This window comes from Myotis brandtii, unplaced genomic scaffold (assembly GCF_000412655.1).
Source record: "Myotis brandtii unplaced genomic scaffold, ASM41265v1 scaffold6, whole genome shotgun sequence".
NCBI lineage: Eukaryota > Metazoa > Chordata > Mammalia > Chiroptera > Vespertilionidae > Myotis > Myotis brandtii.
In genome coordinates, this window is record NW_005370271.1 from 3,387,408 (window position 1) to 3,411,434 (window position 24,027).

The window sequence follows — 24,027 nt, forward strand, 5'->3', positions numbered from 1 at the left end:
GGAACTGGGAGGAGGGGAGTTATGGGGGGGAAAAAAAGAGGAACAAATGTAACCTGAACAATAAAGATTTAATTTAAAAAAAATAAATAAAAAAAAATAAAGTTTAATTCTCAGACCATCCTTTGTGGTGACTTTAGGTCTCTGAGTTTGCAAGACCGCCATGCAGGCCTTCCCTGAGCTGTCAGGTCAGCATGTGGCCCCTTGGTCCACACAGGCATCCCTGTCCACCCTCAACGGGAGCCTGTGCGGGGAAGGCTGGAGTGTGGCGCCCTCTATTAACTGAGGATCTGAAACCAGCACTGGCCAGGCATGATGGTTACTCCGCACCTTCCTCCTCCTCCTTCCTGGCAGATCCCACTTTTTCTTCAGCTGTTCTTCGGATTCCATAGGGCCGTGGGGGTGGGGAGGTGGGGAGGGCAGCCCCAACCCCAGCCCCAACTCCACAGAGTGGATCCTGATTAGTCTCTGCCAGTCACATAACTCCAGTGTCCCTGCCAGGGATTGGCTCACACATGACCATGTGGTATAATTCTGTTCAGACATCTTGTTCCTAAGGGACATTAGGAAGAAAAGATAGGCGATCATGGAAGCGAGGTGTCGGGAAGAGACACCTAAAGGGCATTGGCCATCTCGAAGCCACTCGGGGAACCTTCCTGGGCTCCAACCGACCGCTGGCCCTGCTGCCCCTGGCGGCAGCTGGACCCGCCCAGCCACCCCTCCAGACACCTTGCTACGTGAGATAAACATCCTCATGGTGTAGACCAACTTGGGTTCAGCTGTTCTTTTCCTTCCAGGAGAATACGTCCTGGTCCAGGCCCGGCACAAGGCCTCTGGGGACCAGGCGTGAGGTGGACATAATGGCCCTGCTTTGTTGTGGGAGGAGCGGAGGAGGGCCATTTCAAATCCGATGCAAGGAACACGAACCACACTCCAGCAGCTCGGACAGAGTGGGGCTCGGTGGGAGTACATGAGCCACCCAAGTCACAACCAAGTCACAACACTCGTTCCAGGGTGTCAGGGGGAATGTGCCCCTCCTCCTGGCCCTGCTCACCCCCCATCCCCACCCTGACCTCTCCTGCCATTTCCACTCCTTCCCCCCAGGCTGGCCTGCCCTGGCGGCCCCTACCCCCGCTTGTCTTGTCGAATAATCACGTGGAGGGGCCTGGGGTGGGAGCCAGGCTTCCTGCTGGCGGCTGGCGGAGCTTCCTTCCCAGGGAGGTCACACCCACTCCCGGAGGCCTGAGGCTTTGGGAGTGGGGGAGGGGCACACCAAGAACACCTGGGCTGATTGGCCAGCGATGCCCACTATGCCCCAACAGGACAGGGGACACAAGGCCCTTGGTTCAGTTTCTGTGGAGAACAAAAACCCTCCATTGACCGAAACCTGAAAAACCAGCCCAGCCCCGCGCGCGCGGAGGGCGAGGGCAGCCTGCCCGGGAGTGCCAGGGACATTCTTCTTTTTGCCCTTGGCCCCGAGATAAAGGCTCCTAACCCCTGTTCTTGAAGAAAACTATTCACAGGAGCTTCAGGAGGAAGGCAGGAGCCAGGGGCGAACCTCCCAGCTCAGAAGGGCCCCGGAGAGCTGGAGGGAGGGAGCGGAGCCCCAGGCCCCAGAGCGGGAGAAGGGGGCCTGAATCCCGGCCCTGTGAGGGCTGCCCCCTGCCCGCCCTGGGACAGGTTGGGAGGCAAGGCCTGGGTCTATGTGCCAAACACTGGCCCTGGACGGTGTCTGCGGCCTGAACGGCCTGGCCTGCCCTGGCTCTCCATCTCCTTGGTGTCCCAGGGCCAGGCCCCACCAACGCTTGCCTGGAGATAGTAGCAGGCCTTTAGGTTTCCTCAACAGTGTCCCCCCAAACCCACGTCCACCCGTAACCTCACAATGTGACCTTATTTGGAAACGGGGTCTTTGCAGATGTCCTTAGTTAAGGACCTGGAGCGGAAGGCATCCGGGATTTAGGATGGACCCTAAATCCAATGGCTGGTGTCCTTCTAAGAAGAAAAGGGCACAGAGGGACGCTTGGAAGAAGGCCATGTGACAATGGAGGCGGAGATGGGAGTGAAGCAGCCGCAAGCCCAGGACCGGGTGCCTGGGGCCACCAGAAGCTGGAAGAGGCAAGCAAGGCTCCTCCAAAGGGCACAGAGGGACGCTTGGAAGAAGGCCATGTGACAATGGAGGCGGAGATGGGAGTGAAGCAGCCACAAGCCCAGGACCGGGTGCCTGGGGCCACCAGAAGCTGGAAGAGGCAAGCAAGGCTCTTCCTCCAGAGCCTCGGATGGAACGCGGCCAGGCCCACACCTGGAATTTGGATCTGGCCTCCAGAATGAGAGAGTATGTTTCTGTTGTTTTGAGCCACCCAGTTTGTGGGAATTTGTGACAGCGGCCCCAGGAAACTCATCCCCAGTCCGCCCCCCCCCAGCCCCGCATCTGGAGGGGATCTTTCAGGCCAGGTCACATGCCACCCCCTTCTCTCCAGTGTCTTCACTTGACAGAATGTTCCTGGAAGGGGACTGGCCCGGAGTGTGTCTTCCTAGGGCTGGCGGCAGTGTTATAAGCTCTTGACTTCGCTCAGGAAAGATTTCACAACACGAGTCCAGGTGATTTTTTTTTTTAAGTTAATGTTTTTACTGACTTTTTAGAAAGAGGAAGGGAGAGGGAGAGAGAGATAGAAACATCAATGATGAGAGAAACATCATTGATCAACTGCCTCCTGCACGCTCCCTACTGGGGACCAAGCCTTCAACCGGGGCATGTGCCCTGACCGGGAATCAAACCAGTGACCTCTTGGTTCATGAGTCAACACTCAACACACAGAGCTACACCGGCTGGGTGAGTCCAGGCAACTTTTAGAGGATGTTTACTACAGTTGGGGACAGTGAAACGAGGAAGGGCCTAGGATAGAAGCAGCAGCAGGAAGAGACTGGGTGGGGAAATGGGCCTTGCTGGGCTGCTTCGGCTCACTGGGAAGACAGAGACAAGTATCACATGGTCTCGCTCATATGTGGAATCTAATGCACAAAAGAAACTGATGAACAACATGGATCCAGAGACAGAAGCAGGGAACAGACTGTCGAATCTCAGGAGGAAGACGGGGTGGATAAGAGGCTGTGTGACAGGAGCTCAACCAAAGAACTTGTCTGCAGAACAACATAAACTGATGAGCAAACTAGTACCAGAGACATGGAAGCAGGGAACAGACTGCGGAATCTCAGGGGGAAGGTGGGCGTGGTGGGTGGGAAGAGATCAACCAAAGAACTTGTATGCATATAGGCACAAGCCATGGACACAGACAATAGGGTGGTGAGGGCCTGGGGGCGGGGCGGGCTAGAAGGGGCCAATGGGAGGAGGGGAGGGGACATATGTAATACTTTCAACAATAAGGATTTAAAATAAGAAAATTTAAAAAGGGGGCCCTGGAGACAGGCTCAGGGGGCCAGCCTGGGAAGGGCTGCCCCCGCCTGATGCTCCCCTGGTTGCAGTCTCCTGGCCCCTTGCAGTGCAGGGATGCGTGCCTGTGGGGGAAGAGGGGGAAGGGAAAGGCAGGGGCGGGCAGGCTCCCAGGAAGGAGAGCAGCGCTGGGTCTTTGTTCGGAGGGTTTTAAAGGCTGGGAGTTGAGGGAGGTCTAGGGCAGGATCTCAGTAGCCTGTTCATCAGCTTTCCAGCTGTGCCTTCCAGGGTCATGGTCTCTACGGATTGGTTGGAGCCAGGGCAAAGGGTCATGAATCACTGTAGTTGGTCCTGCCAGCGCCCACCTAGTTTGTTTCTTTATTATGTTTTTATTGATTTGAGAGAGAGAGGAAGGGAGAGAGACATCCATTGGGTACCTACTGAATGCCCCCTCCCTCCCCCACCCACCACTGGGAAGGGAACCCACAACCTGGGCATATGCCCTTCCCGGGAATCGAACCAGTGACCTCTTCGTGCATGGGACGACACTCAGCCACTGGGCCTGGAGCTGAAATACAATGGGAGCCTGGATGTTACCTCTAGGGAGGTGACCTGTGTCTGGCTGTGAAGTGCTCGGCCAGCAGGCTCAGCTCTCAGCCTCGGTTTCCCCATTCTGCTTGGCAAGGAATGTTCCCAGCGTCTTACTCTCCTGCCTCAGGTTAAATCCAGCGTGGTCTTGTCACGGACGTGGCCAGCCCTGCCTCCCTCTCCCCTGCCTCCCTCTCCTTTCACCGCCTCTCTCACCGGACTCCACCACGAACTGTTGTTTCCTTGAAAACTTCCATTTCTGAAAACTGCTCCCGGCACACCTGCCTCTGCCCCTTCACGGTTACTGTTCCTGTTCCTGTCCCTGCCCCCAGCGTCATCCTCAGGATCAGAGCATCTGCACGGTGACTCTGCCTCTCAGGGGACACTCGGCGATGTCTGATGACATTTCCCGTTGTCACAACTTTGGGGGGGGGCGGGGACGAAGGGCATTACAGGCATCTAGTGGGTAGAGGCTACGGAGGCTGCTCATCACCCCACAAGGCACAGCCGGTCCCCACAGCAAAGAATTCTCCTGCCCCAAACGTCCACCATGCTGAGGTTTACAAACCCTGCTCCGTGACTCCGTCCTCCGTTCGGGCCCCAACTCTGATGCCACCTCCTCAAGGAAGCCTTCCCTGACCACCCTTTGTACGGGGCACCTCCTGTCACCCCCCATCACATCACATGGCTTCCCTTTCTCAGGGCCCCATCATTATTCGCTGGCTTATTTTTACTCACTGTCTGTCCCCCGTGCTGGGAGCCTCTGCAGATGGAAATGTCAGTCTAGCCATCCCCCCAAAACCCGCCCTCCCCCCCCCCAGCCCCAGGGAGGCATTATAACTGAAGGCTTGTTCTGTTCCATTTAGCCAGCACCTATGTTCCCCTCCGGGGCTCTGCGTGGAGGCGAGCGCTGCCGGCCTGGACCTGTCTCAGCCATCGATCTGCGCAGTCTCGCCGGCGCTCTCTGTCCCGCCGAGGCCTCTGGGTGCAGTGGGTGGCCTCCTCTGGGGGGAAAGGGGGAGGAGCGGGCTGGGCTCCCTGGATGCCCCTCACCGACTGGTGTTTCCTCCTGGTCCCGACACGCAGGTCCCAGCACAGACCTCCTCCTCCATTTATTTCAGAACTAGAAGCCCAAACTAACAGGAAGGGGCTGCCACTCGCTGTGTGTACCTCACATGTACATGCTGAAGTCCCAGAGCCCAGTACTCAGACGGGTCTGTTTCTGTAGGTGACTAGGGTAAATGAGGCCAGGCGGCCGCCCCGATCCATTACAACTGGGGCAATTAGGACACGGCATGCACGGAGGGAGGAACTATGATGACGGAGGGAGGACCTGTGCTGCACGGAGGGAGGAAAAATGCTCTTGCTGTACTAAGTGAAAAACAGTGGGTTGCAGAATGCCGTCATTAAACCATGCTATGCTTTGCTGTAATTTGAGTGATAGCTGAGGTTCTATTGCTTCCTACGTTTTCAGCTGAGTTTTATATGCATCAGATGGTTGAACATTTCCCAGAGATCCTACAAGGTAGGTGCAGTCAATATTCCCATTTTACAGGTTAGACGGACTGTAGAGAAATTCATTCATTTGCCCGAGATGGCAATTAAACAGAAGAGCTGCGCTTGTAACCCAGGTCCCCGTGGAAAATCACTCTGAGGCTGTGAATTTCCAATTTTGTAAGAAACCAACCCCTCAAAAATGAGCGGAGCAGGGGGATATCGGGAGGATAAAGACACAAATGTTACTTCTGGTCACGTGTGGGTAGTGAGATGATTCTACAAGTTACGTTACTTTTAGTAGTAAAACATTTATGAAACATAAAAGAATGGCCATATGCTATATAAAAGCCCACACTGGCATGTTATAACTCCCTCTTCTCTCTTTGGGTCTCCAAGTGAGTTGTAACCATGAGTTCTGGGAGTCCCCATGAAGATACACCCCTAAATTCCCAGCGTGCTGTGGGGACCAGAAGACGGGGTGGGGTGGGCAGGGGGGGCAAACCCTTGATGGTCAATGGCTGCAGCCGAAGTTTAATGAAAGCAGTTTCTGAAATAAGCCGCCATTGCCCTAAGGGCAGCAAGCGCGGCTACAAGGGACTCCGGCGACTGGACAACGCTGTTCTTTTTTTTTTTTTGAATGAAATACTTTATTTGGGAATTCTGGTTTGCTGCTACAGACATTCCCAGCTGATATACAATCTACTTTCCACTAATAAGGACCTGTTAATGAATTATGATGTAGTCATATAATGAAATACAATTATGGAATAGAAGATAAAGCTATAGATATGGACAAAAGATGCCCATAATGAAGTTAATTCAGTTCAGAATATCAAGTAAATTAAGATCTTTATATACAAGGAGATCCCCAAAGCAGCCCCTCTGACTCACACCTGGGGACATCTCGCATAGCGCGCCACCAGAAGGGCCACCAGGTGGCGCCCGTGAGCCTCGCTTGACGACTGGTCCAGCCACGCAGTGACCCTGGTTGCCATGGATACCACAGGGCAACTATAGTATGATTCCACTTATAGGAGGTCCCTAGAGTAGTCCAATTCTTTGAGACAGAACCCAAGGGTGGGTTCCAGGGCCTCGGAAGGAGAGATGGGGAGTTAGTGCTTAATGGGCGCAGCGTTTCAGTTTGGGGAAAGTGAAAAAGTTCTGCAAATGGATGATGGTTGCACAACAAGGCAAATGTACTTAATCCCACTGAACTGTACTTGTGACAGATGGCTAAAAGGGTAAGTTTTATGTGAGGTATACTGTGCCATAATCAACAACAACAACAAAATCCCACTTGTCTATAAAGTAGGTGGGCCATGTTTCACGCTGGGGGAAACACGGGTGCGGATGGCATACCCCTCGGCGGAGCCCAGCCCCCCGCGTGCAGAGCCTGCAGAAACCTGGGAGCCCCCACAACAGCCCTTCCAGAGGCGCCTTCCCCGCCTCTGGCCTTGTGAGGCTCAGCACTTTTCCCCTCTCTCAATCTCTGTCAATCATCACTTACGACAAAGGACAAAACAAAAAAATATCCTCCACACCAACTCTACACTCTTCCCCGTCCTGCCCACCCTCTGTTCAGCTGCAGGCGCCTTTTCCCATAGTCCTAGTCGGCACAGATTCCGTTTCGGGTCCTGCTTATTTTACTTTAAATGCCATGGACATTTGTTATATGTTGCTGCAGTCCTCGTGGGTGCTATTTTTAAGAGCCGTGTAACATCCCATCTGGTAAATGTGCCATAACACACTTTGCCATTCTCCTTTTGGACATGCGGCCTGTTTTTAGTCTTCCACGACTTTAAGAAGTGGCCTGGCCAGCCCAACTCTTTGATGCATCAAGATTTTGTCCTCAAATCTCAAGCCAGCATGGGAGGGTGCACTCTGGCCACCTCCCCGATGGTCTCCGAGAACCCCAGGAGACAGAGCAGGAGCTTACCACGTTAAGTGCCCAGTCAGTCACTGGTGACTATACTTTCCATCCGAAAGACAAAACAGGCTGGGCGCTTAATGTGTTAAATGGCTATGCTGGGGGTAGGACTGGAACCGTGAGTGGACCCCAAAAGGCGGGCAGAAGGAAGCAGACACTGTGTTACACAGACACCTACACAGGCCACAGAAGATGCTGCCAAACTGTTGCAAAAAGAAATTCTAGATCATGAGTCCCCAAGACCAGGCTCAAATTCAATAATTTTCCAAAGGGACTCAGAGAACTCAGCAAAGCCAGGACACTCGGGGTGGGTCTCGCAGGTGCCTGGGGAAGCGCTCCAGGCAGAGGGAGCAGAGCCCGCACAGGCCCCGCGCAGGTGGGAGAACAGCCATCGATCCATGCGGCTTGAGGAGTGAGTGCGAAGGAGGCGAGGAGGTCAGAGGAGTCCTGGGGGTGGCAGGTGACCAAGGGCCTGGTCAGGTAAACAATTTCACCCAGGAGGGTGCTGATCTCAGGCAAGGTTTCCATTTTTATTATTTTTTAAAAAAACGCTTTATTGAGATATAATTTATGTACCATATAATTCACCCGTTTAAAGTGTTCGATTCAAGGGGTGTGGGTACATTATTAATTTTTTAAAAGTGGTAGAATACATATAACATAAAATTGCCGCCTTGGCCATCTTTAAGTGTACAATCCAGCGTCATTCATTATATCCACAGTATCGTACAACCATCTCCACTATCTATTTCCAAAACTTTTTCATCACCCCCCACAGAAATCCTGTACCCATTAAACAGTAACTCCCCTGTTCCTGTCTTCATCCCAGCACCTGGCAACCTCTATTCTACTCTCTGTGGGCGAATCCCTCTATTCTAGATATTTTATATAAGTGGGATCATACACTATTTGTCCTCTGTTGCTCAGCATAATGTTTTCGTGCTGTCTCCATGGTGTTGCATGAATCAGAACTTCATTCCAAGGCTTCCGTTTTTAAAAGGACGTCTGGCTGCCGCGTGAGCTGCCGTGTGACAGACCTGGGAGATGAAGCAGGAAGGGGGGGAAGACTGGAAGCCAGTTAGGAAGTTCCTGCTGTCCTCCAGGCGGGACGAGGAGAAAATGGCTTTTTAAAAATTAAGTGAAACCACTTGCCACAAAGTAAAAGATGGACACACTGGAATACCGCAAAATTAAAAACTTGTGCATCACAGGACACTGCTCACAAAGTGCAAAGGCAGCCCTGGAGTGGGGGAAATATTTGCAAATCATCTATCTGATTAGGATTAATATCCAGAATATGTAAAGAACTCCTACAACTCAATAACAAAAAAACAAATAATCTGGTTTAAAATGGGCAAAGGACTTGAATAGACATTTCTCCAGAGAAGATATACACATGGCCAGTAAGCACATGAAAAGATGCTCAACATCACTGATCATTAGGATAATGCAAGTTAAAACCACAATGAGATATCGCCTCTCACCCATTAGGATGGCTACTGTGTTTAGAAGAAAAACAAACAACAACAACAACAACAAAACCCCCAGAAAATAAAATGTGTGGCCAGGATGTGGAGAAACTGGGAACGTAAAGGGGTTGGGAATGTAAAATGGTTCGGCCACTATGGGAAAAAGTATGTTCCTCAAAAAATTAAAAATTAAAAAGGAGACCTATGTACTACCCTTTGTAATATTTTAAGCAATAAAACAAAATTTTAAAAAAATCAGTGATTACAAGTACAATGCTCAAAATCAAGAAAAGATCTAAAACAAGAAAAAAATTAAAAATTAAATTATCATATAATCTAGCAATTTTTCTTCTGGGTACAACCCAAAAGAATTAAAAGCAGGTTCTCAAAGAGATCCTTGTACACACCCATACATAGCAGCATTATTCACAATAGCTAAAATGTGGAGCAACCCACATGCCCATTGATGAATGAGTGGACAAGCAAAATGCGATCTTTACATGCAGTGGGTATCATTCAGCCTCTCAAAGGAAGAGCACTCTGACAGGCTACAGCATGGATGAACCTTGACGACGTTATGCTAAGTGAGTAAGCCAGTCACCAAAAGACAAATGCTGTATGATTCCAATTATGTCAAGTACTTGGAATAGTCAAGTTCATAGAGACAGAAAGTAGAATGGTGGTTGCCAGGGGCTAGAGGGAGGGGAGAAGTGGGAGTGCTCTTCAACAAGTACTGGGTATAACATTTCAGGTTTACAAGAGCTATGAGGAGGGACGGATGGACGAATGTACTTAATACCACTCAACCATACACTTCAAAATGGTTAAGATGGTAAAATTCATGGTATGTGTATTTTAACATAAAAAGAAAAAAATTTTAAATTAAAAAGAACCAACTGAGCCCGGCCGGTGTGGCTCAGTGGTTGAGTGTCGACCTATGAACCAGGGGGTCATGGTTTGATTCCTGGTCAGGGCGCATGCCCAAGTTGTGGGCTCAATCCCCACGGTGGGGGGTGCAGGAGGCAGCCGATCATTTATTCTCATCATTTATGTTTCTATCTCTCCCTCTCCCTTCCTCTCTGAAATCAATAAAAATATTTTTTTCTAAAAAAAGAACCCACTGAACTAAAAAAATTAAGCACAAGATTCCCTTTCTGACATTTAATGGGAAAACTGGAAGTCTGCCAACCCAAGGGTCAGTGAGTAGCTGCAGGGCCCCCATTGGCAGGGACCCCTCTGTTGACAACGCAGGAACACACCAGAGGGTCCCACCCTTTACAATGTTTCCTTCGTTTTCCACTTTCATCAGAGTCAGCACTGCTCCTGTCCCTTCACCCCAAATGAAACGTGAGCTGCATAGTGCAGGCCTGTCTCTTCCCCAGACGCGGTCTGCGCAGCAGGACCTGTTAGCACATTTCCAGCCTCTCCGCTCCCACCACTGCCAGCTGCGCAGGGGGGCTCTCCCCCACCCTGGGCACAGCCCAGCACTGTCTCTGCCCTTGGCTCTGGGCGGCAGGAGAAGTTTACACTTTCTGCTTAAATCATAAGAAATGCTATCTGCTATGCACTTTCTCCAGATTCAGCCACTTACCCTGTTGCATTTGCAAAGGCTATGAGCATTCTCTCAAGATAGTAAGAGCAAGACGCGAGGATCGGTGGGCCCAGCTGACACCGGCCCCGTTTGGACGCCAGGCCCATATGGACTCAGCTTACATGGTGTAAAAGTGGGAAATCCCACAGGAAGGGCCTGGCTGGGGCACCTTCTGGAACACCTGCGGGCCCCACCCAAGAACACCCAAAGGTAAGCTCGGGGATTCCACTGTGCTTCTCGAGGAGGAGCCTGAAGGCCAAGTATGTGGCCAGAAACATGGAAGGACATGATTTTTTAAAATATATATATTTTTATTGATTTCAGAGCAGAAGGGAGAAAGAGATAGAAACATCAATGATGAGAGAGAATGATTGGCTGCCTCCTGTACACCCCACACTGGGGATCGAGCCCACAACACAGACCGGGCACATGAATCAAACTGTGACCTCCTGGTTCATAGATCAACGCTCAATGGGGTAGAAGGGGTAATTTTTTAAAATATATTTTGATTGATTTCAGAGAGGAAGAAAGAGAGAGAAACATCAATGATGAGAGAGATCATTGATCAGCTGCCTCCTGCACACCCCACACTGGGGATCGAGCCCACAACCTGGGCATGTGCCCTTGACTGGAATCGAGCCCAGGACCCTTCAGTCCTCAGGCCGACACTCTGTGGGTAGAAGGGGTAATTTTTTAAAATACATTTTGATTGATTTCAGAGAGGAAGAAAGAGAGAGAAACATCAATGATGAGAGAGATCATTGATCAGCTGCCTCCTGCACACCCCACACTGGGGATCGAGCCCACAACCTGGGCATGTGCCCTTGACTGGAATCGAGCCCAGGACCCTTCAGTCCTCAGGCCGACACTCTGTTCACTGAGCCAAACCAGCTAGGGCGGGAGGGATGATTTTTGATGTCAAGTCCCTGAGAGTATGGGGACTGATTGGAGGACCGAGGCCAGGGTGGGCCTGAGCACCTCCAAGGGGCCCTTGCTTGGTGAGCTCAGGACCCTCTCTCAGGCCAGACCCTTGGGATGAGCTGGCAGGAACTGCATCTGCGGACACAGCATACGCAGACGCAACTGCCTCCCCTCGTCCCCCCATCCAGTGCTCATGGGGTGGGGGTGGGGATTCAAGAAGCTCGCCTTGAGCGATCACTAGGCCCTGAGACGTGTCTTTAGGACCAGCAACTTGGTCCCAGCAACAGTGTGGTTGGTGGTTAGGAGCCAGATTCTAGAGTCTGTGACTGAGCTGAACTCCTGGCACGATGGCCTTGAGCAAATTATTTTATCTCTCTGGGTCTCAGCATCCTTATAGATAAGATGGGGATATTTGAAGAAATAGTCCTGTCCTGGCCAGTGTGGCTCCATGCATAGGGCATCAGCCCTTGCACTGAAGGGTCGTGGGTTTGATTCCTGGTTAAGCACATGTACCTGGGTTGCAGGTTTGACACCTGGCCTCTGCGCCAACCAATCGATGTGCCTCTCTCACATCAATGCTTCCCTCCCTCCCTCCCTCCCTCCTTCTCCATTCTCTCTGTAAAAATCAATGGAAAAAATATTCTCCGGTAAAGGAATATTCCCTCCTAGGGTCTGTTGTGATGTTTAAATGGATTAGTTTACATACAAAGTACTTAGAATGATGCCTGGCACAGTAAGTTCCATATGATGCCATTGTTACATTCTATTGAGTGGAGACAGACCCCCCACGCAAAGTAAGCCAATACGTAAGACAGTTTCAAAGATACAGGTCGATGAAGAAAACAAACCAGAGAAAGAGAATGAACAGCCGCTGAGCGGGACGCTCCGAAGGACCGCAGGAGAAAACCATGGTTTTCAACCGAGTGGCCTTTTAAAAACTAAGGTTTAACTACCCAAGGAATACATGCATTACCCATAATTCCTTCTTCATAGAAAAGCCTGGAACACCCCCCACAAGGCTTATCTGAAACAGATCCAGAGGTGATGCTGCTCCCAAGACCCACCTCATCCCTGTCACCTGTTTGCACGGATTCCTGCCTGGGAAGCCTGTTAGCTCACTGTGGACAAGAGGACTTGCCCCGGCCAGGCATGAAGGGGTCTGTAAGGTCTCTAACCGCTAATTAGATAAGTCCTTTCGAGTTCCACAAAAAGGCCATATTGAGACCTGCTTGGGCAGGGGGTGGGAGGCAGGCTGGCCATTTCCAGGCAGAGCCCCCTTCCCAGCATGGCTATTTCTGGCTTCCTGTGAAAAGAGTCACAGTGACAAGGCAGAAAAGCTTTTCCCTCCCCGCCCCCGAGGCTGCGAGCTTAACACCCATTTCCAAAGCATTAGCTCAGCATGGGCAGCAGGTCCAGGGACGCACTCTTCTTGATTAAACAGAGAGGGATTTGCCGAAGTCATGGATTCCAGGCTTGGCGCTGGATGGGATTCCGAGTCTGCGGGCCCTCCTGGCAGGAGCAGTGCAAGTCAGCCCCTGGGTGGTGACCGGGAGTGCTTTTCCGGTCCCCAGACCATGGTGTGGACTGGCCAGCACTGGACCGGCCCAAAATTCGAGGCTTTGCTCCCTCCGCCCTTTGCCTGTTTCTCAGGGTGCCTCTGGTCTCCAGAGCGGGTTGGGGAGTCCAGGATGAAGACTCTCTCTTGCTTGTCACTTCGTAGCCCAGCCAGGGTGATGACGATATCGCCTCCCCAGAGGACACCGGCCCTGCTCTGTCCAGCTGCGAAAGTGAGGGGTCTACTCTCTTCCCCAATGGGGAGGGCCCTGGGGTGTCAGAGGGGATGTGACTTGGATCACTCAGTCCAATCCTCTTGCTCTCGGATGAGGAAACTGAGGCTCAGAGGGGGTGGGTTTGCCCAGGGCCATCGCTGGGCTCCCAGACTCCCAGGTCCGGCTCCTGCATGGAGACCAGGGCTCCTCCTGTGGCAGCTGGGAGGTAAGGGGGCGAGCACCTCGAGAGGCAGCCAGGGCTGAGGTCAAGTGCACAGGCCCTGGGCTCAGACTGCCCAGGTTCAACCTCTGCTCCGCCACCTACCAAACCCCAGGACACAGAACAGCCACTTAACTCCCATCCAATGGCCATCTAGCTTCCAGGAGTTCATTTGCAAAACGGAGATAAAAACAGAAGCCGTTTCCTGCAATAGATGCCCGGCTCTGAGTGTGGTTAGTCACACCTGGGGGTAGCATGTAAGAGAAAGGTCTATACCAGTGATGGAGAACCTTTTGAGCTCAGCGTGTCAGCATTTTGAAAAACCCTAACTTAACTCTGGTGCCGTGTCACATATAGAAATTTTTTGATATTTACGACCATAGTAAAACAAAGACTTATATTTTTGATATTTACTTTATATATTTAAATGCCATTTAACAAAGAAAAATCAACCAAAAAAATGAGTTCGCGTGTCACCTCTGACACGCGTCTCATAGGTTCACCATCACTGGTCTATACTGATACCTGACTCCTCTAGAAGAGGGTGTTGGATATGATTCTCTTCATGAAAATGTGCCGAATCCCTCCTCTAAAACCCCAAGTCCCTCATGCCCACTGGGCTGGCTGTCATTCTAAAAATGGAAAACGGTGTTGGCGAGGGTGTGAATCTCACTTCACGCGTCGCCGGTGCTGGTGGGAACGGAAGGCGGCGCAGCCACTGTGGGAAACGGTTTGGCAGCTCCTCACACAGTTAAACATGGAATTACCACATGACTCGGCAAGTCCACGTCTGGGCAGAGACCCCAAAGAATGGAAAGCCGGTTCTCAATGAACACTTGTGCACCAATGTTCAGAGCGGCATTATTCACAACAATAGCTCAAAGGTGGAAACAACTCAAGTGCCCGCCACGGGATGAATGGAAAACCAAATGTGGTCCACACGTACTATCAGCTATTGTTCAGCCACGAGAGGAGCCCAGTCCTGGCCCACGCTGCAACGGGGTGGGCAGGTGAAGGAAGCCAGTCACAACGGACAGATCGACTTGTGTGAAATAGTCAGAATAAGCAAACCCATATATAGAGAACGTAGACTGGTGGTTGTCAGGGGAGAGAGGGGGGAATGGGGAGCAGCAGCTTACTGGCATGGGGTTTCCTTTTGGGGCGATGAAAATGTTTTAGAACTAGATAGAGGTGGCGGTTGCACAACAATTGTGAATGTACACTTTGAAATGATTAATGTTATGCTATGTGAATTTTACCCCAATAAACACACACACACACACACACACACACACACACACACACACACACCCTACAAGCACCTTCTTGGAAATGGCAGAGGTCAGGGCTCCAGGTTTTTAGGCTGGGCCGTATCTCAAGTTAAAAACAAAAAAAAAATAGAAAAAATAATCCCTACGGGTCTCTGTATCTTGCAGAACCTGGCAGCTTCGATCACAAAGCCTTCTCCTCCAGGAGGCTTATCCAGCAAGAACGCCGACCGACCGGGTCAGGAAAGCGTTTGCGCCTCGACCAGGACACGAGCAGCTTCAATGAAGAAGAACTTGTCTTCTCCCCCCTGCTCTTGGGGAAAGAGGGTAAACCCGGAGCTAAGGCCCTGAGGTTGTGCCTCCTGCAGGGACGGAGACGCCCCCTTGGTCCCAGCCTCTCCATCAGGTGACCTGCTTTCCAGGCCCCTCTCAGCACTGTCTGGTCTCTGTCCTGGCCACCCTGGCCAGGCCCCTCACTGTGCCCTCTTCCTACCGGCTGGCCCTGAAATCCCCTCAGGCTCTATCCAGGTCCTGACCGAGGAGGAGCCGAGGCCTTTACTGCGGTGGGTGGCTCAGAGGGACATGGCGAGACAGGAGTGGACCGTGAGAGGCTGGGCCCCTTCCTCCTGGAGTCAGGCACCCATCGCCCTGCCTGCCCAGACCTCTCGGGCTCCCTGCAGTGCACACCGCATTCCTTCCAAGCCAGACCCCCCTTTAGTACTACATAGTCCCTACCTACCCATGGCTTTAGTTACCCACCGTCAACCATGGTCCAAAATATGAAAGGGAAAATTGCAGAAATAAACAATACATTCATTTTAAATTGCATGCGATTATGAGTTGCGTGATGCAATCTCGTGCTGGCCTGCTCCCTCCCACCCGGGACATGAATCATCTGTCCGGTCATCAGACCAACTGTCACAGCGTAACAATGCCCGTGTCCAAGTCACCCTTGTTGTACTCACTAAGGGCCCCAAAGCGCAGGAGTAGTGATCCCAGCAGTTCGAATATGCCAAAGAGAAGCGGTGAAGTGCTTCCTTTAAGTATGACACACAGGAATAAACAGTATATACAGAGTCGGTACTGTCTGCACTTTCATGCATCCACTGGGGGTCTTGAAATGTATCGCCAGCAGATAAGGGGGGACTACGGTGTTATGTTTATCATGATAAAAGCCCAAGTCTGATCTATTTCGAGATCTTTAATTTCTGCAGACCCAAGCAGGGCTGTATTCTCAGCCAGGGGCGATGTTGTCACAACTGGGGGGAGGGGGTACTCGGGGCATCGAGTGGGCAGTGGCCAGGGATGCTATTAAACATCCTACAATGCACAGGATGGCCCCCCAACAAAGAATGATGCTGCCCCAAATGCCGACATGCTGAGTGAGGCTGAGAACCCTGCGAGGGAGGGCGGGGGTGGGGGTGGGGGTGTACAAAACCGATGCCAAATTCCCCCCTCTGAACAAAGAGATGTCAGCGACAAACTGGGTGTACTTCTCCCTGCTCCGAGACAGAGGCCACTTCTCACAAGTAGATTGGACGGTGGATATGAAGTGGGCGGGACACTGGTGGCAGCTTCATCTTCTGGGATTGGCAAGGGGAAAAGCTTTCTCTTGACCGGATGTCAAATTTCAGAATCACAAAAAGTGCTGCTGCGATTAACCTCCTTTGTTTTGAGCGGTTCTGTTTCTAAAAGTCAACTGTAGTTATTTATGGTGTGTGTGTGTGTGTGTGTGTGTGTGTCTGTTCACAGGCACGCACATGTGTTTTCAGCTCTTTGGGAGCTATAGAAAGAGAACCAGCATTATTTTGACCTTGGCTGTATGATCCTTGTCACAGTTGGACTTCGTTCATCTCTGGAAGCTAAGTCTGGGGGAGGAGGGGGTAAACGTGCCAGGGAGAGCTGCCCTCAGCAGCTCACACTCCCAGACTGGGGACCGGGATCGCCTCCTCAGGACCACGTGATCCTATTGCCTGTGTGGGGTCAGAAGCAAAGACAACCTGGGACCTCCACGAGAAGCCCTGCCCTGGCACACACGGTGGGCAGGCAGAGGGCCTGGCTCCTCACTGCATTCGGATACCAGCCCGGCGTGTGAAATCCCCATTCGGCACCCTCACAGGCCCCCTGCCAAGCACATCTATTTTGGAGCCGTGATCACACTCACTGGGTGGTGTGAAGAGCTGAGTACCAGGACTTTCTGACCCAACGTGCAGGGACACTCTTTCCTCCCAGGCCCAGCCTCTGGCTCCTGTGGATGGGGCCGTGAGGACACGTCCTCCTTCCTGAGTTAAAGCAGTGACATAGGAAGAGAACTGGGGCCTTACAGTAAAAAGGGGCTGGGTGAGAGGGGAGAGCTGGAGGCTTTTTTCTCTGAATACTGAGGGGCAAGATCATGGGAGCTGATGGAGGCGTGGAGGCGGGAGGCTGGCACTGCCCAGCCAGGATTCAGCACCGCGGACAGCGGCGACCCCTGGTGGACGGTCAAAGCATGCGTCCGTTTTCTCCGAATTTTACAGGGGGAAAAAGGCGACAATGATTGAAAGCTGCGTAGCACTAGACACTGTCCCATATACAAAATGTACAATTTTAAATGTCTCTCAAAACAACCTTGTCATTACTACTATTATTATCATCCTCCCCTTGCACGGTTGAGGCACCCGGGTTCCGAGAGATAAAGTAATTTATTACACCCAGCTCTGCACCAGGATTAGAGCTGAGACAGCCTGGCTCTCCACCCATCTGACCCACTTCAAAAACAAAAGCAGATCCAGCAATCCCACCCCTGGGACCATGGACTATTATTCAGCCTTTACAAGGGAGGAAATTCTGACACCTGCTACAGCATGGATTCACCTTGAGGACACTGTGCTCGGTGAAATCAGCCAGAAACAAATGGACAAATACGGTATGATTCCATTTCTATGAAGTTCCTAGAGTAGTTAAGTTCATAGACAGAAAGGAGAATGGTGGTTGCCATGGGCTGGGGGAGCATATGATGGGTTCTTTTAATACCACCCAACATCCTTAGAAACCCCTGAATACAAATAAGGAAAGCCTAGTGTTACTGACAGAACATTTTGCACAAATACATACAATAGTCTTCAAGTTGCCCTGCAGATATGGGACTGAAGCAATTAGAATCTTTATCCAAATGGAGAACAAAAACCAGACAATTTCACCATTATTAAAAGATTGGCGTATTTACCTCACATCTAGTTGTGTATATTCCTTTTACTTTCCAAATTTTAATTAAAAAAGGAAGGATTTCAGTATCGCCGTTACCTATTCATTTACATCTGTAGCTAGACTCACTTTCTCTAAACGCACAGGATAGGTGCTGCCCAAGTGCTGAGCAGTTCTCATGGGCTCCCGGGCACTGTTCAATGTGTTTTATTTCTGGAATTTAATTTTCTTCTGTTGTTAGAAGTGATTTATGTTTATTTTAAAAACTGTCTCAGGCCCTAACTGGTTTGGCTCAGTGGATAGAGCGTCGGCCTGAAGACTGAAGGGTCCCTGGTTCGATTCCGGTCAGGGGCATGTACCTTGGTTGCGGGCACATCCCCAGTAGGGGGTGTGCAGGAGGCAGCTGATCGACTCTCTCATCGATGTTTCTAACTCTCTATCCCTCTCCCTTCCTCTCTGTAAAAAAATCAATAAAATATATTTTAAAAAAAATAAAAAACTGTCTCAGGGCTGGCCAGGGTAGCTCAGTAGTTGAGCATCAACCCATGAACCAGGACGTCACAGTTTGATTCCTGGTCAGGGGACATGCCTGGGTTTCGGGTTCTATCCCCAGTAGGGGGCATGCAGGAGGCAGCTGGTCGATGACTCTCTCTTATTGATGTTTCTGTCTGTCTCTGCCTCTCCCTGCCTCTCTAAAATCAGTAAGAGCATATTTTTTAAAATTGCCTCGGCCTATGGAGCTGAGGGAATGGCGCGGCCACCATCAACCATATTCACGATGTTCTAAAAAGCACCGGCTTTCAAAGGGCAGGTAAGGGTCAGTGCTCTCTCCTAACGAGTCGGGTTCTCGCTCCTCCTCTGTGTCCTAGGATGTTAATGCCGCCGGGCATCACCGTTTTTATTTGGGGGACAATCGTTAGTAAAAGTTCAACTCTCTTAAGAAGCAAAACCAGCAAGAAAATTCATGGTGCCCTGGTTTTCTAGACGGCGTCCTCCAAGCTTGCACCCAGGTGCTTAATAATTTAGCCTTTTGGGCAAAGTTCTCATTAGAATAGGTCAAAAGCATGAATAATTCAGGCATTTGCGAATCATACTGCTCAGTTGTGCTGACACTGGCCAAAAAGAACCGCGAGCACCTACAGAGAGGCTCAAGGTGACTAGATCAGGTGACTGGGTCAGGATGACACCAAATTTGGTTAATGGGAAGCCCAGGTCATGTCCAGTGGTATCAGACTACCCACAGTGCCTGTCACTTTTTGAGGTCGTTGAAGTCTGAAAGGTCTCCTGCAAGAAAAATTCCAGCCAGGAGATCATACTCTACATCTCTAGCTCTCTCTCTCTCTCACTTCCCAGACCCCACACTCCTCCGTCCTCAGCAGATGACCTGGCTCCCAGCCCCTATTAGCCCATTACCAGCCTCTGCTGCCCACATACTCCGCCTTCTCTCCTTTTCTGTAAGATAAACGGGCTGTGTCCTTCCTGTAGCAGCTCCTCCGTGTGTCCCTAGGCCCCATCCCCTCTCGGTCTCCCCACCCTCTGCTCCATCATCAATTTTTCATTGCCGAATAAATCTCCGTTAGCATATAAACATGCTGTTATTGATCCTATCTTTAATATTAATTCACAATATGTATAGCAAAGAAGCTGTCTTTAGTTTATTCAGGCTTAAGAGATTGAGCATAAAAGAAAGAAAAAGCGAAAAACCTCATGGACACAGACATCGGTGTGGTGACTGCTGGGAGAGGGGGGATAAATGGTGATGGACGGAGACTTGACTTGGGGTGGTGAACACACGATACAGTGTACAGATGATGTGCTGTGGAGTTGTGCACCTGAAACCTATACAGTGTTAACCAGTGTCACCCCAATAAATTAAATGAAAAGGAAAAAAATAAAAATTAAATAAACCCCCAGGCATTTATTTCTCACCGTTCTGGAGGCTGGGGAGTCTGATATGAAGGTACGGGAAGATCTGGTGTCTGGTGAGGGCCCACTTTCTGGTTCACAGACAGCCAGCTTCTTGTAGTTTCCTTACGTGGTAGAAGGTGAGGGGCTCTGTGGGGTCTTTTTAATAAGGACACTAGCCTGGCCAGTGCGGCTCAGTGGTTGAGTGTCAACCCATGAGAGAGGTCACAATTCGATTCCCTGTCAGGGCACATGCCCAAGTTGCAGGTTCAATCCCCAGTTGGGGGTGTGCAGGAGGCAGCCAATGGGTGTCTCTCTCTCATATCAATGTTTATCTCTTTCTCTCCCTTTCTTTTCCTCTCTCTCTCTAAAAAATCAATAAAATATATTTTTAAATGACATAATCATACATGCCACATGAATGAACCTTGAAGACATTATGCTAAGTGAAAGAAAACAGGCACCAATACAACATGTGCTATGATTCCATTTATATAAAATGTCCAAAATAGGCAAATCTATAAAGACAAAGTCGATCGGTGCTTGTCAAAGCCTGGAAGGTGGGAAGTGGAGAACTAATGATGGGCACTGGCTTTCTCTTGCAGCTAATGGAGCAGTTCTAAAATTGATTGTGATGATGACTGCACAACTATGAAGACTAGATCAGGTGACTGGGTCAGGATGACACCAAATTTGGTTAATGGGAAGCCCAGGTCATGTCCAGTGGTATCAAACTACCCACAGTGCCTGTCACTTTTTGAGGTCGTTGAAGTCTGAAAGGTCTCCTGCAAGAAAAATTCCAGCCAGGAGATCATACTCTACATCTCTAGCTCTCTCTCTCTCTCACTTCCCAGACCCCACACTCCTCCGTCCTCAGCAGGTGACCTGGCTCCCAGCCCCTATTAGCCCATTACCAGCCTCTGCTGCCCACATACTCCGCCTTCTCTCCTTTTCTGTAAGATAAACGGGCTGTGTCCTTCCTGTAGCAGCTCCTCCGTGTGTCCCTAGGTCCCATCCCCTCTCGGTCTCCCCACCCTCTGCTCCATCATCAATTTTTCATTGCCTAATAAATCTCCGTTAGCATATAAACATGCTGTTATTGATCCTATCTTTAATATTAATTCACAATATGTATAGCAAAGAAGCTGTCTTTAGTTTATTCAGGCTTAAGAGATTGAGCATAAAAGAAAGAAAAAGCGAAAAACCTCATGGACACAGACATCGGTGTGGTGACTGCTGGGAGAGGGGGGATAAATGGTGATGGACGGAGACTTGACTTGGGGTGGTGAACACACGATACAGTGTACAGATGATGTGCTGTGGAGTTGTGCACCTGAAACCTATACAGTGTTAACCAGTGTCACCCCAATAAATTAAATGAAAAGGAAAAAAATAAAAATTAAATAAAACCCCAGACATTTATTTCTCACTGTTCTGGAGGCTGGGGAGTCTGATATGAAGGTACGAGAAGATCTGGTGTCTGGTGAGGGCCCAGTTTCTGGTTCACAGCCAGCCAGCTTCTTGTAGTTTCCTTACGTGGCAGAAGGTGAGGGGCTCTGCGGGGTCTTTTTAATAAGGACACTAGCCTGGCCAGTATGGCTCAGTGGTTGAGTGTCAACCCATGAGAGAGGTCACAATTCGATTCCCTGTCAGGGTACATGCCCAAGTTGCAGGTTCAATCCCCAGTTGGGGGCGTGCAGGAGGCAGCTGACTGATGATTCTCTCTCATCACTATTTTATTTGTGCTTTTCTTTCATTGATGTTTCTATCTCTCTCCCTCCCCTTCCTCTCTGTAATCGATAAAAAAATATAAGGGCACTAATCCCATTTATGAGGGCTCCATCAGTATGGTGTAATCACCTACCAAAGGCCCCACCTCCAAATATCATCCACACAGGATTTCAACACATGAATTGAGGGTTGGGGGAGACACAAACGTTCGATCTATAGCATAAGCACACGAAAAGACACTTCTCATTAGTCATTAGGGAAATGCAGATTCGAACCACAATGAGACGCCACTGCACACCAACGAGAATGTCCCAAATTAAGAAGCCCGACCATGCCAAGTGTTGGTGAAGGTCTGGAGGCACTGGAACTCAGAAATATGCTGCCTAAGTGCTCAGCAGTTCTCATGGGCTCTTAGTTACCTTTCAACATGTTTTCCCTCCTGGATTTAATGTTCTTCGGAAAAAAGGTTGGCAGTGTCTTACAATGTTACAACTACCATACGACCCAGCTATTCCACTCCAGCTTCCTCCACTGAAGAACTGGGAATCCCGGGCACACCCTCCTCATCCTGTTAAGGACAGCTACCGCTACAGCCACCATCACCACCACTCTGGGTCAGGGGCAGGAGCCGCCCCATGGTTACCACGTTCAAGGACTTCTTGGCAAGAAGCTCCTGAGTGTTTTTTGTTTTTTCACTAAAAACCTGTCCTTGGAGTTTTTGTCATCTGACCAACTCTGTCATTTATTTGATCAACTGACCGATTTTTGACCAAGGGCAAAAATATGAGGAGAGCCCCAAACTGCTCAGGCAAGTATGAAATGTTAGAGGAGAAAAGAAACAAAATGCGTTAGAAGGCTGATTTTTTCATGAACGAGAAATGTGAGCATCACCGTCTCAATTTACCGTTGGGCTGGAGGCAACATTTAATGGACACTGAGTGAGTTAATTAAGGAGAAATCGCAACTAAACCCAACATAAGGAGGGCTGCTGCTCTTGCTCCAGGGCCCCCTCTTATCTCTATGCTCTCCCCCAGGATGCGGATGCTGGGGGCCCCTTGAATTGGGTAGGCATCCCTCTGAGAATCAGACCCCAGGGAAAACCATCCAGTAGGACAAACTTCCAGAAAGGGGCACTGTCACCCCAAAGTTCTGGAGACCTCAGATATCAGAGCCAGGTCCAAAACCCAGGAGCTTGTTCTAAAGCCTCACCTTCTTATCTGGACACTAGAGGCCCAGTGCATGAAATTTGTGCACCGAGGGGGGGGAGAGGTCCCCTCAGCCCAGCCTGCACCCTCTCCAATCCGGGACCCCTTGGACATCCCTCTCACAATCCTGGACCGCTGGCTCCTAACTGCTCACCTGCCTGCCTGCCTGATCGCCCCTAACTGCCCCCCCTGCCGGCCTGGTTGCCCCACACAGCCTGCTGTTCAGTCGTTTGGTCATCCCTCACTGTCCCCCCTTCCGGCCTGGTCGCCCCACGCAGCCTACTGTTCGGTTGTCCGTCTGGTTGTTTCAATCGTGACGGCCCCTGGCTTTTTATATATTAGGATGGCCTTAAATAGACACACAGTCAGGAGACGTGGGAGCCTACCATTGTTCCAACTTTTCCAGCTATCTAATTTTGGGGAATTTACCCAAGCTCATAGCACATCAATTTTCTTATTCATTGATTCAATAAATTATTATGGAGTGCCTGTTATGTGCCTGGCACAAGGAATAAACATTATTAATTTAAATGATTGGCTAGTTAATTGAATAAATATTACTGGCTTGGAAATAATAAATATAAAGTGAATGTGTATGTTATAGAGTCTTTGAGATCTCATCGTGTAGATGTGAGATAACAGAATGCATTTATATTAGTCTCTGTCCCCAGTTCCTGGCACAGAGCTCCTGAGACCCTTGTAATTTCCTAGGTGGTAAAAGCACTAGGAACACCTTTTATTCTAATATTTTGTCTTTGACTCTGGTTCCTGATATGAGGCTCCTAAATCCCTTCGAATTTCCTGGGAAATTCTTTTAAGAAGAGGACAGACACAAAGGGAGAAGTTGGCCATGTGACGACAGAGGCAGAGATTGGGTGATGCAGCTACAAGTCAAGGAATGCCAAGGATCAACAGCAAACACAGGAAGCTAGAAAAGACAAAGGAGGGTCCTCCCTGGAGCCTTCAGAGGGGGCCTTGAAACACCTGGATTTCAGACTTCTGGCCTCCAGAACTTGAGACAATAGATTTCTCTTATTCTCAGCCACTCAATGTGTGGTACTTTATTGTGGAAGCTCTAGGAAACTCACACACTGGGGCTTTAAAAAGATCCACCCGCCCAGGTTGGAGGGGAGTCCAAGTGGATGAGGGCTGGCCAGTTAGGAATGCAGTGCAGTTGTTCCCAAAAGGGATGATGGTGGCTTGGGCTAGGGTGGTGAGAGTGAGGTGGGGAAAGAAGACAAGTTGAGGAATGTTTAGGAGGTGACATCTATTGAGAGAATATGCAAGTGGCAAACACACTGAAACGTGGTTTTCAGACATGTTCAAGAGATTTGTCACCAACAAGGTGGGCATAGGCCGTGATGGCAC

General features: G+C 50.2%; 1 protein-coding gene across 1 annotated transcript in view; it reads right to left on the reverse strand.

Moving 5' to 3' along the window:
* Positions 1-24,027, reverse strand: part of LMTK2 (lemur tyrosine kinase 2) — a 112,164-nt gene that overhangs the window by 76,560 nt on the left and 11,577 nt on the right. The window lies entirely within an intron of this gene.